Below are 12,426 nucleotides of genomic sequence, written 5' to 3' on the forward strand. Positions count from 1 at the left end.
ATCTATGGTGTCACAATTCATAGGCAATACAACATTGAATAAAATGTACTAACCTTTTCGATGTAGAAATTTAGTAGGTAAAATGCAGTAGCAGTACTCGTGCAAGTTCTATAGTAGCTGTAGTTCTGTAGTACTCGTAGATGGAAAAAAGCAAAAGTAACTCAGAAGAAAATGAACATGTTTGCTATCACAATCAGTGGCAAATCCAACGTTTTTAACCCTTTCACCGAAGTAGACTCATTTATGCGTTTTCTATGGTTGACCGCCATAGACACATTTTTTGCGACTTTCCCAGCAATTGCTAGTAACTAAATTTTATTATTCATTGATGACATAACCAACGATCTTTAGGAATTTTATGGTATTGACAGTTTTGTCCTAAGATTTCTCTTTAAAATTACTGTAGCTTAAAGTTGAATATTTTAATCTTTGTTTGGAGATTTCCAACTTAAAAACGAACATTTTTTGTGTAAGTTTATCAAAGGCGTCCGAATTAGAAAACAAATAACTACTTATGTTGATGACATTATAGCCGATTCAGATTTTTGTGGTTAAACAGTTAATTAAACTAGCAATAGCAGCATGGACTCTGATGGCAATGAAAGTAATGGTTTTGTAAAAATAAGTAACATTGTAGAGGATCGTTTTGCTTTGTAGCTTCACATCGCTTTATCATTGCACAAAGTATAGATACAACAAATTATTTGTATAGCAGTGCTTATCAACGTGTTGAAAAAATAAAATATATAACCGAAACAAACGTTCTAAATGGAGTTTGAAATTGAAAAAATATTGTATACATATTAAGCAATATCGGCAAAATGGCGGGCAGTAGGCCGATAGATAAATTTGTACATGAACGCAAGTGAAAGGGTTATGTAGTGAAAGTGTGGCAACTCATAGACAATACAACATTGAATAAGAAGTATTTACATTTTTTATGTAGAAATTTAGGTGAGAACTGCGTTTTTTCCAGTGACCGCAAGAAACCAACGTTTGCGTGACCTTCTCGGTACAGGTTGGCAGTAAATATTAATCGCATGTAAATTACTATTCATTAATTTATTTTATTTAATGATTAGTACATTTGTATACATGTAGCTGTATAGGCACTTTTGTATTGGCCACAAAACTCAAGACGGCGCTTTTTAACATAGCAGCAACTTTGCTGTTTCAAACGCACCAGTGTCGTTGGGCACAGTAAAGAGGCGCGCGCTAACCGGAGATGACGTAATTTTTGTGTAAAATTGATGAATAGGCTATGTATTGAGACGTGTACTAACTGAAGATTCCCATTAATGCACCCTAGATACCTAGTAGCAGCTTATGGTCCAAAAATTACGGTACTCTATAAGGCGGACACATACATAGACAGACAACGATTGCCGTTTATATAATAGATATATATTGCAAAGTTTGTGTGTGTGCATATGTGTCTGTGTTTTTCCAGCCATAGCTATTAAAATCTTAGAGTTAAAATTTCAATCTTTGATGGATTTGAATTCATGGAGATTGCAATCGCAAGTTTTAAACCTACACGCTCTACCGCTGAGCTATACAAGGTGTAATCATCAAACATGCTTTTACATATCGTATATCGTATGCACACACTAGATGAAGTACTGTTTGAGCATTGCGCCCACATGTTACGCTGCCCCTGCTATAAAATATTTTTTGCCAAACTCTAGGAATTACGATGCCTTTTTGTGATTTTTCATTATTTTTTCTACTACATGATATTCAACAATAATTTTTCTCGAAATTAAATTTTGGCGATTTGTGAACGGATTATGCACGTTATTGGGAGATATACGTTACTCGCCATGATAAGTTCAGCGATATCTGTTATGGTAAAAGTAGATTCCTAAACGGATAACTGATAAAAGTTTAAAGTTTACTCTAATACATATTCAAACTTCCTTCAAGTATGTGTTTAGTAAACTAAATTAATTTAAGCTACATTCAGTGTTTATCACTATGTTTCCATGGTGCGCAGTACTGCGAAGCAGCCCCCTCCGAAGTCGAGGGGATTGTACGTTTTCATGCTGCGCAGTGGTTTTCAGCAAATTAGCCAGAAAAGAGAAATGGTATAAATCGAATCGCTGGATGGATACATGGAAGGTCTTTTTATGCTTTTGTCATCATTATACTTTTATTTACAATACACGTTCACAATGTTTTACAAACCTTAACACAATTTTACAAACAACATATTTTTAATAAATATTTATATAATATTTAAAGTAATAGATTATTGAAATGTCACTTTAGAGCTTGCCACCTAGGGTATTTTTCGAAAAGTGTTGGTATCGATAACAAAGTCCAGGAAAGTAATCACTTCATCATCTTCGTAGGAACAGACCATAAGTAAATTTAAGTGAAAAAATATCGGAAGAATAGCAAAAACAAAGATAAGCAGGATAACTTTTTTACTAGTCTATGGCGCTCGAAGAATATGTTTCCACAGCATGAGAGCTATGCGCAGCCACTGCGCAGTCGCTGTTTCCTTGCTGCAAATTTGCACTGGTTTCGCACTGATCAGTGCGCACTGATTTCAGCGCGAAGACGCCGTTTCCATGATTCGGAGACAGCGCAACTCCGAAGCACTGTGCATCATGGAAACATAGTGTATGTTACACATCTAAGGTGAGAATTCTCTGTGCGGTACATCGTAATGTTATTTTATCTTGCATATCATAGTCACAAAATGCACTAAAGTCATTGTAGGTACCTATAGTTACTAATGTTAACAAATTTTTTGTTACTGTTTTTTAATGATTATGATTTTTATTACGAAATGACTGCATTAGATATTTACTATGGGTTTTTATACCACTTTATGTACATCTATTATAGCCTATGATATTTTTGCTTGCCAACAATTAAACTAACTACAATCATATAATCGTATACCAAATAAATTTTCTTTATAATTGCAACAAAACAAACTATATTTAGCCATAACTTGCTACTGACTTCACTTTTACATTTAAATACCAATACATTTTTATTTCTCTTCCTAATTTTTGTCTACGAAACTCTTATTCCAAGTTATGAAATTTAAAAGTTACCTTTTGTTTGAACAATTTGTTTTCTATTTCATTTGAACAGCACAAAAATATTTTTCTCATGATATGAAGTTTAAAAGTTAGATTGGTAAATGTTGTATATGTTAAAGAAAAGCATATTTTCTGTACAAAGACCTTTTGATTACTCGAGCAACATTGGGTAGTACTGCAAATAATTTATAAAAGAGCAAGTGTTTCAGAACGTGATTCAGTCAACTTCAATCTCCTAAAGGGTAATTTAGGCTCTAGATTTAGCCAGAAATTTGTAAATCTACAACATGCTTGTTTTTAATACACTTTACAACTTTGTAATAGAACAATGTATTATTATGGTTAGTGAACTTGATTGCATAGTTATAATCAGTCAATTCCATTATGACGCTTGATATGCACAGCAAACACCAATATTAGCAGACGTGTCTTTAGATCAGTCAGATATCATTCATAAGTTTCATCATAAAGGTCAAGCCTTGGGAATCACATCGTTAACTATAAGATAGTTACCTGCAGACAGTTGTATATATAGCTACCCTTTATACACAAGTTTAGAAAAATCTTGAAATGGATTGGGCTATTTATATGTACAATGTAGTTGACTTTTTGTAAAAACAAAAACCCAATAACTTTTTTTTTGTAGAGGACTATTAGCCCCGTACTAGTGTCTACTGGGTGGAGCGTGTCTACTGCCTGTACTAGTTTCTACTGGTTGGAGCGTGTCTACTGCCCGTACTAGTGTCTACTGGGTGAAGCGTGTCTACTGCCCGTACTAGTGTCTACTGGGTGGAGTGTGTCTACTGCCCGTACTAGTGTCTACTGGGTGAAGCGTGTCTACTGCCCGTACTAGTGTCTACTGGGTGGAGCGTGTCTACTGCCCGTACTAGTGTCTAATGGGTGGAGCGTGTCTACTGCCCATACTAGTGTTTACTGGGTGGAGCGTGTCTACTGCCCGTACTAGTGTCTACTGGGTGGAGCGTGTCTACTGCCCGTACTAGTGTCTACTGGGTGAAGCGTGTCTACTGCCCGTACTAGTTTCTACTGGGTGGAGCGTGTCTACTGCCCGTACTAGTGTCTACTGGGTGAAGCGTGTCTACTGCCCGTACTAGTTTCTACTGGGTGGAGCGTGTCTACTGCCCGTACTATAGTGCCTACTGGGTGGAGTGTGTCTACTGCCCGTACTAGTGTCTACTGGGTAGAGCGTGTCTACTGCCTGTACTAGTGTCTATTGGGTGGAGCGTGTCTACTGCCCGTACTAGTGTCTACTGGGTAGAGCGTGTCTACTGCCCGTACTAGTGTCTGCTGGGTAGAGCGTGTCTACTGCCCATACTAGTGTCTACTGGGTAGAGCGTGTCTACTGCCTGTACTAGTGTCTACTGGATGGAGCGTGTCTACTGCCCGTACTAGTGTCTACTGGGTGAAGCGTGTCTACTGCCCGTACTAGTTTCTACTGGGTGGAGCGTGTCTACTGCCCGTACTAGTGTCTACTGGGTGAAGCGTGTCTACTGCCCGTACTAGTTTCTACTGGGTGGAGCGTGTCTACTGCCCGTACTAGCGTCTACTGGGTAGAGCGTGTCTACTGCCTGTACTAGTGTCTACTGGGTGGAGCGTGTCTACTGCCCATACTAGTGTCTACTGGGTAGAGCGTGTCTACTGCCTGTACTAGTGTCTATTGGGTGGAGCCTGTCTACTGCCCGTACTAGTGTCTACTGAGTAGAGCGTGTCTACTGCCCGTACTAGTGTCTACTGGGTGGAGCGTGTGTACTGCCCGTACTAGTTTCTACTGGGTGGAGCGTGTCTACTGCCTGTACTATAGTGTTTACTGGGTGGAGCGTGTCTACTGCCCGTACTAGTGTCTACTGGGTAGAGCGAGTCTACTGCCCGTACTAGTGTCTACTGGGTGGAGCGTGTCTACTGCCCGTACTAGTGTCTGCTGGGTGGAGCGTGTCTACTGCCCGTACTAGTGTCTACTGGGTGGAGCGTGTGTACTGCCCGTACTAGTTTCTACTGGGTGGAGCGTGTCTACTGCCCGTACTATAGTGCCTACTGGGTGAAGCGTGTCTACTGCCCGTACTAGTGTCTACTGGGTGGAGCGTGTCTACTGCCCGTACTAGTGTCTACTGGGTGAAGCGTGTCTACTGCCCGTACTAGTTTCTACTGGGTGGAGCGTGTCTACTGCCCGTACTAGTGTCTACTGGGTGAAGCGTGTGTACTGCCCGTACTAGTGTCTACTGGGTGGAGCGTGTCTACTGCCCGTACTAGTGTCTAATGGGTGAAACGTGTGTACTGCCCGTACTAGTTTCTACTGGGTGGAGCGTGTCTACTGCCCGTACTATAGTGCCTACTGGGTGAAGCGTGTCTACTGCCCGTACTAGTGTCTACTGGGTGGAGCGTGTCTACTGCCCGTACTAGTGTCTACTGGGTGAAGCGTGTCTACTGCCCGTACTAGTGTCTACTGGGTGGAGTGTGTCTACTGCCCGTACTAGTGTCTACTGGGTGGAGTGTGTCTACTGCCCGTACTAGTGTCTACTGGGTGGAGCGTGTCTACTGCCCGTACTAGTGTCTAATGGGTGGAGCGTGTCTACTGCCCGTACTAGTTTCTACTGGGTGGAGCGTGTCTACTGCCCGTACTAGTTTCTACTGGGTGGAACGTGTCTACTGCCCGTACTAGTGTCTACTGGGTGAAGCGTGTCTACTGCCCGTACTAGTGTCTACTGGGTAGAGTGTGTCTACTGTTTACTTGATGTTTTATAGCTGATAACTGCATACAGGTGACTTGGACTTTATAGTGATTTCTGCAATATGTTGCAATCTATGCAAAAAGGAAATGGCAGCAAATAGCTTTAAAGTCATATTTCTCTCTGTGTACATAGTCCTCTTTGACCAGTTTCTCAGCTTATAAACTAAATATTGCTTTAAGATAACATAAGAGTTAGGAATTAAATAAAAAAAATGCCAGATGTGTTGGAGAAATTCGGATGTTTTAGGGTAGGCCTAAGTTCTATCTGTACTATATGCTTTTTATACATTTACTCACTATATGTCCCAACATTTTTTAGTAAAATGATAACATAATATTATTAGCTATTTACATTGAATCAATAAAAAAAATTAAAGTCTTTAAGGTTATCAAATGAACGCAATGGTTTTTGAGCCTAAAACGATAAAATACACATTTGTGGTTGACATCATGTTTTGACAGCATAAGTATGGTTATTATACTTGAAAACCCTAAAAAGCTAATGGTTTAAGGTGATAGATAGTAAATGAACATATCCAGAAATAGCAACACCCAACTATCATTACATAAAATAGCAGCTACATTACATGTACCGCATTTCACTAATGTTCAGAGATCATAAATCTCAATCGATTTCATGTCACCCAATGAACTTCACATAAAAACAACTTTTAATATTAGCAAAATATTATATTGATTTACTTTAACATTGGCTCAGCATTGTGACACATTAGTTAGTAGACATGTCTAGTTTGACTTATGAACCCAATAAATCTCCTAAAGAAGCAAGACACAATCATACATGTTTTGTAAACATCTTCTGCTATTTTGTTTAGCATGGTAGCAAACTATAGCTGCAGCAAACAACAACAACTGTCCCATAAGAGAGTTTACTACTGAAGCCATGCAGTGTGTTGTGAGTTCTGTTATTTTATTTGGTTGATTTTCAAGCCTGTTCAGTTCGGAGACATCAGACACTCACAATCAAAAGCAGTTTGATAATCATCATTGGATGGAATTATAGCTCTGGCATATAAACAAGTAAAGAGATGTGTTCACACAATGACTTTTATTTAAAATATTAACCTGCAAAGTTCTTGATTCATGCATGACTCAATTATCCTCCCTTTTAATCTTTACCAGCATTGCATTAGAAAAAAGAAAGTAAATTCGTGCTTCCCGATGAAAGTCTGATATTTAAAAATTGTAAACATATTGTGGTAGCCAATCATAGTGGTTATTCTGAGGACATTCAGTATAAAACTAAATAATAATTTTACTGGATGGCCATCATTTGGGAATCTTGTAGTGCTAAAGCACAAGACTTTACAAACCCAGTTGACTGTTTATAAAACAACCCGTTTGAACAATTGTTTCAAGCAAACACACAAATTTGGGCTCAATTTTTTTAGGCAAACTATTACTAGTTTAGAGTTGCTGTTGGCAATATTATAAATGCAGTTATTTATAAATTAGGCTGTATTCACAACTAAGTTATTTACAAGTTAAGCATTATAACTGAGGAATATCGTTGTTTGTGCTAATCAGAAAACTATGGCTTCTTCATATGATACTTTTTGATGAAACACTTTGCAGACTGAAGAAAAAAGATTTTAAAAAAGTGAAGTGTTTAACTTAACAAAAGCTTATTTATTTCCGCGGAAATATTACCTAAGAAAGAGACAAGATATAGTTAGCAAAGAAAATTGTGTGGCTCCTGAAACTAAGGGAAACTGAGTCACTGTGGTCTGTCACTATTGCCATAAAAGCACTAGAGTCTAGTCAACATTTTAGATAATACTATTTTTATATTCATATGCCTAAAGTTTGGCAAAATAAAAAAGCAAACTATTAGATTGCAGTAACTTATCATAGTAACAATTCTCAATGTCATGAAATCTTAAAAATACATGTGAGTGCAGTAAAAAAATTTTGTCTCTATTTTAAATACGTGACACCTTAAAAAATACAAAAGTATTAGTAAAACTTGGTAACCAATAGTTAGAGATGTACATACAAGCACAGATGCATATATTTATATATATATATATATATATATATATATATATATATATATATATATATATATATATATATATATATATATATATATATATATATATATATATATATATATATATATATATATATATATATATATATATGTATGTATGTATGTCTGTATATATATTTATATGTATATATGTGTATATATATGTATGTATGTCTGTATATATATTTATATGTATATATGTGTATATATGTATAAAAAAATTGTTTCCTCACCCCGGATACCCCGTATGGGTGGTAAATTCTGCTCTAACTCGGGTCTCCTACCAGAGACCTGGGAGTTTGAGCACTCGCCTCAAGATCTTAGCTGCTCCCAATAGCGCACTTTTCTGCAACTCACCTGAGTTGATTGTTGTTGGTATATGGGCAAGCCACATTTTATGCGCCGGTGTTATTGCGCCCAGTGCCCCAATGACTACTGGGATTACAGTTGTTCTTACATTCTAGCATTTTTCAATTTCTTCTTCTTTTTCTTTGCTGGCTATATTGTAGTCATTGGGTACTGCTATATCTATTATAGTAGCCCTCTTGTTCTCCTGGTCTACCACCACCATATCTGGTTGGTTTGCTAGGACATGCTTGTCAGTTTGGATGTAGAAGTCCGAGAGGATCTTAGTGCGGTCATTTTCATTCACCTTACCAGGAGCTTCCCACCAGTGTTGTGGTTTATTAAGGCCATACTCATCACATAGACATCTATACACAATACCTGTGACATGATTATGCCGCTCAGTGTATGCGTTCCCTGCTAGCTGCCTGCATCCACTGATGATGTGTTGGATGGTCTCAGGTGCATCTTTGCACAGTCTGCATCTAGGATCGTCTCTAGTGTGATAGATTTTCGTTTGGAGTTGCCTTGTTGGGAGCACTTGCTCCTGGGCTGCCATGATTAGCGACTTTGTATTGGCCGTTAGGTTTCTTTTGTTCAGCCACATATATGTCTGGTGAAGATTGCCAACCTTAGATATTTGTTGGTGGTAAGCACCATGAAGAAGTTTCGTGTGCCAGTCAATTTCCTCATCATCAGGGCGTAGGTCCGTTGTTAGAGCAGCCGATTGAAATTCAGCTAGCAACTTATCTGAGATGGCCATGGAGGCTGCATATGCTTTTATGCTTTGTTCCTCCTCTTTCACTGTCTGCTGTACACTTTTGAGTCCCCTACCGCCATCTTTCCTATCAAGATACAATCGAGTAGTATCAGATTTTGGGTGAAGTGCTCCATGCATGGTCAGCAGTTTACGAGTTGCTATATCTGTTTCTTTGATGGCTTCCTCAGTCCACTTTATTATGCCTGCTGGATATCTTATTACTGGCAGTGCGTAGGTATTTATTGCCATGATTTGGTTCTGTTAGACCTGCCGAAGGCGTTTCTTGTATTCGGTAATGGCTTTGTGACGTACCTCGGCTTCATGGTTGATGTTGCTTTGCATAATCCCCAAGTACTTGTACCCTTTTTCTACATCTTTGATGGTACCATTTGGCATTCTTAGGCCATCTGTGAGTATAGAATAGCTTTTCTTAAGAATTAGCCTTCCACATTTCTCAATACCGAAGGTCATTCCGATGTCCTTGCTGTACACCTGAGTGAGGTGTATTAGCGAATCAATGTCTCTTTCTTTGTTAGCGTACAGCTTGATGTCATCCATGTAGAAGAGGTGGTTTATCTTGGTGCCACTCTTAAACTGGTACCCATATTGAGTCTCCTCCAGCATATTGCTTAGAGGGTTTAGGCATATGCAGAAGAGCAGCGGTGATAAGGAGTCACCTTATCATATGTATATATATATATACATTTATATATATATATATATATATACATATATAGATTAGTCTACTCAAAGAGAGCAGGTAGATTTACAAGAGAAAATAGCAAGATAGCAAGTGCTTGCTGAAAAAAACTTTAAAATTGCAACTAAGTTCAATGTTGCATACTAAATTATGTTCCTAACAGCGAAAAATTGTAAATCATCAAAGCAGATTTGGATATCTAGTTGTTAGGATGGTAAAAATGTTTTCTATTACCTCATGCTTATCTAAAATTGTGTAGTTTCTCACACTTTCCAAAAATTGGTGTTCAGTTCAAGCTCTTTAGAGGTAACCTAGCAAAAGTAGTCTTTAGGCCACTCATTAATAAAATTGTGGCTTATTCAGCATAATATTTGTGTTGCTAGATTACAATAAATGCATATGCTACAGTCTGACAATGTATATAAAGTTCCTCATGCTAACTATTAGCTACAGTAAATAGAAAAAAGCTCTGCTACAAATATATATGATTGGTGGCCGATAAAAGAAAGTAAAGTTGATATTTTAGATGTACAATAACTCATGTATGTAAAGTATAATGCTATAATAAATGTTAACTAGTTACTAGTAAGCATATTAAGACCAACAGTCAGTCTAAACAGTGCATAAAGGTTGACTTGCTATAAAATTCACATTACAGCTATTTGGTATTAAAAGATTCACCATGTCTTACTCTGTCGTGTTGTAAATGCCAAATATGTGGAAATGTGATTACAAGCTCTTAAAAGCTCAAAAACGAAAAGCCACCGTAGATTGGAATCTCTTTATTTCAATGACGTAGCCACGAAAATTGGTTATCGTCTTGTCGCATATGTTCTCACGTGAATGGAAAAGCCAATACAAAGCTCAATATAAAACTTATCGTAGTACTAGTTTATGACAAACACTTCGGGTTTTACCGAAGACCCCGTATCAAATATAGATGCTCGCTACTTTACAGTTTTGTTTCGGCCTGGTCTAATCGGCAAGTTGTAATCTGATCATGCGACCCAATAGTTCGCAAATAATTTTTGCAGCATTTTTCGATTATTACAGGTGACCAACAGGCTCGTCATGATTATCAGACAATGATATGTACTCCTTCGAGGTAAGGTTAAAAAGTTAAATGAGATTTTACAGTAAGTTATAAGATATCACCACTAAAAGTGACAGCACTTACAATGACAATAGAACAGATGCGTAAAAACAATAGACATGGTTTTATTGAATGCGTGAAGTATATTTGTGAAAATATTTCGACGAATAAGGTTGCATGAAAGTGTAAACAGAAACCATCTCCCACAAATGCGTCACATTTGAGTTGTTTTGGAAAGAGAATCCTAACTACGGCGGTCTCGCGTGGCTGCGATTTCGACATATTTGGCACCTACAACACAACAGAGTAAGACATGGTTAATCTTATGATACCAAATAACTGTAATGTGAATTTTGTTGCAAGTCAACCTCTAAACAACTCTACTCATCATGCTGATCGCATATGTATCTATTTTGAAAAGATTTTGTCGAAGAGGCCAATATTTTGAAAAAAAATTTGGGTTAGGCTCTTTAGTATAATTTCTTGGGACCCCCATTAGCGCAGAAATCAACTTTTTTTTTTACGAATTTTGGAGTTGCTTTCTCCTTTGCAAAAGCAGTCACCAGACTATTATCTTTAATTTCAGAGCCGCTTGTTGTTTTTATGATTTGAACTAAATAGTCTTAGTTTCAAACTCTACTTTACATATTTTATTTTTATATGAATTCAGATAAATTTAATGTGATATTTGATTTTAAACATTTCCCTTGCAACTAACCCTGCTGTAACATAAAACGTTTCATTAATTGCTTTAAAAAGCAGTTTTGCCAAATAGTTCTAAAACAAAATGGTTCATTGGCAAATATTTGTGTGTTATGAACTAAGGTTTGTCATAGTGTATATCCTTAAATTTGGCAACTTACTTTTCTCTCAATAGCTTGTTAATGAGTGTGTAACGCAAGAACTAGCTTTTGGTTAGTTTTTATAAAGTCACAATAGTGAGCGAATTGGTATGGCAACATCCTGGTTTTTAAGTAAAGTTTAAAAACAATCCTTTTGGAATGTATATTAAAGCATCGCATATATTCATGCTGCAAAATAGGCCTGTTAGAGTCAGACCCATAATTTTCAAAACAAAAATTGTCAACCATTGAAGATTTGCATACCAGGAACCAAATGTGTGACTAAAACATTTTCATCAAGTCAAATCGTTGCTACTAGGAAACAAAATTGGAAAGTGTAGCATATGTAGGCTTTTAGTAAAAAACCTTCAATTAAACCATGCAGTAGTATTGAACACATGGTGCAGATTGTGTACATATTCTTTCACATTTTTCATAAAAATGGTTACAATTTTCATTACCAAAAACTTTTTTTTCACTCCAAAAATAAAAATAAACTTGACTTAAATTCTTAAGCAGCGTCTTTAAGGAATTGAATTTATAGAAGTTGAAAGCTCAATATAAGTGTGTCAAACAATGGCTTAATTGAGTGTACCGGTGACGTATAAAATATTACTAAAACACAATGGCTTTGTTTAAACCTTTGCAGAAACCATAAAAATTCATATTCTGTATCAATGTTTTGTTCAATTCTACTAGCTATAGCAATTGACATGTAGTAGGTACTAGAATTTACCTGCAGCACTGCAAAATCTTCAATAGAGTAATTTATTTCTAGCACAGATTTGGCAAGCCTCCCCTTTTTAATTGCGTAGTAAAAAGGTTTTTGGG

This window comes from Watersipora subatra, chromosome 7 (assembly GCF_963576615.1).
Source record: "Watersipora subatra chromosome 7, tzWatSuba1.1, whole genome shotgun sequence".
NCBI lineage: Eukaryota > Metazoa > Bryozoa > Gymnolaemata > Cheilostomatida > Watersiporidae > Watersipora > Watersipora subatra.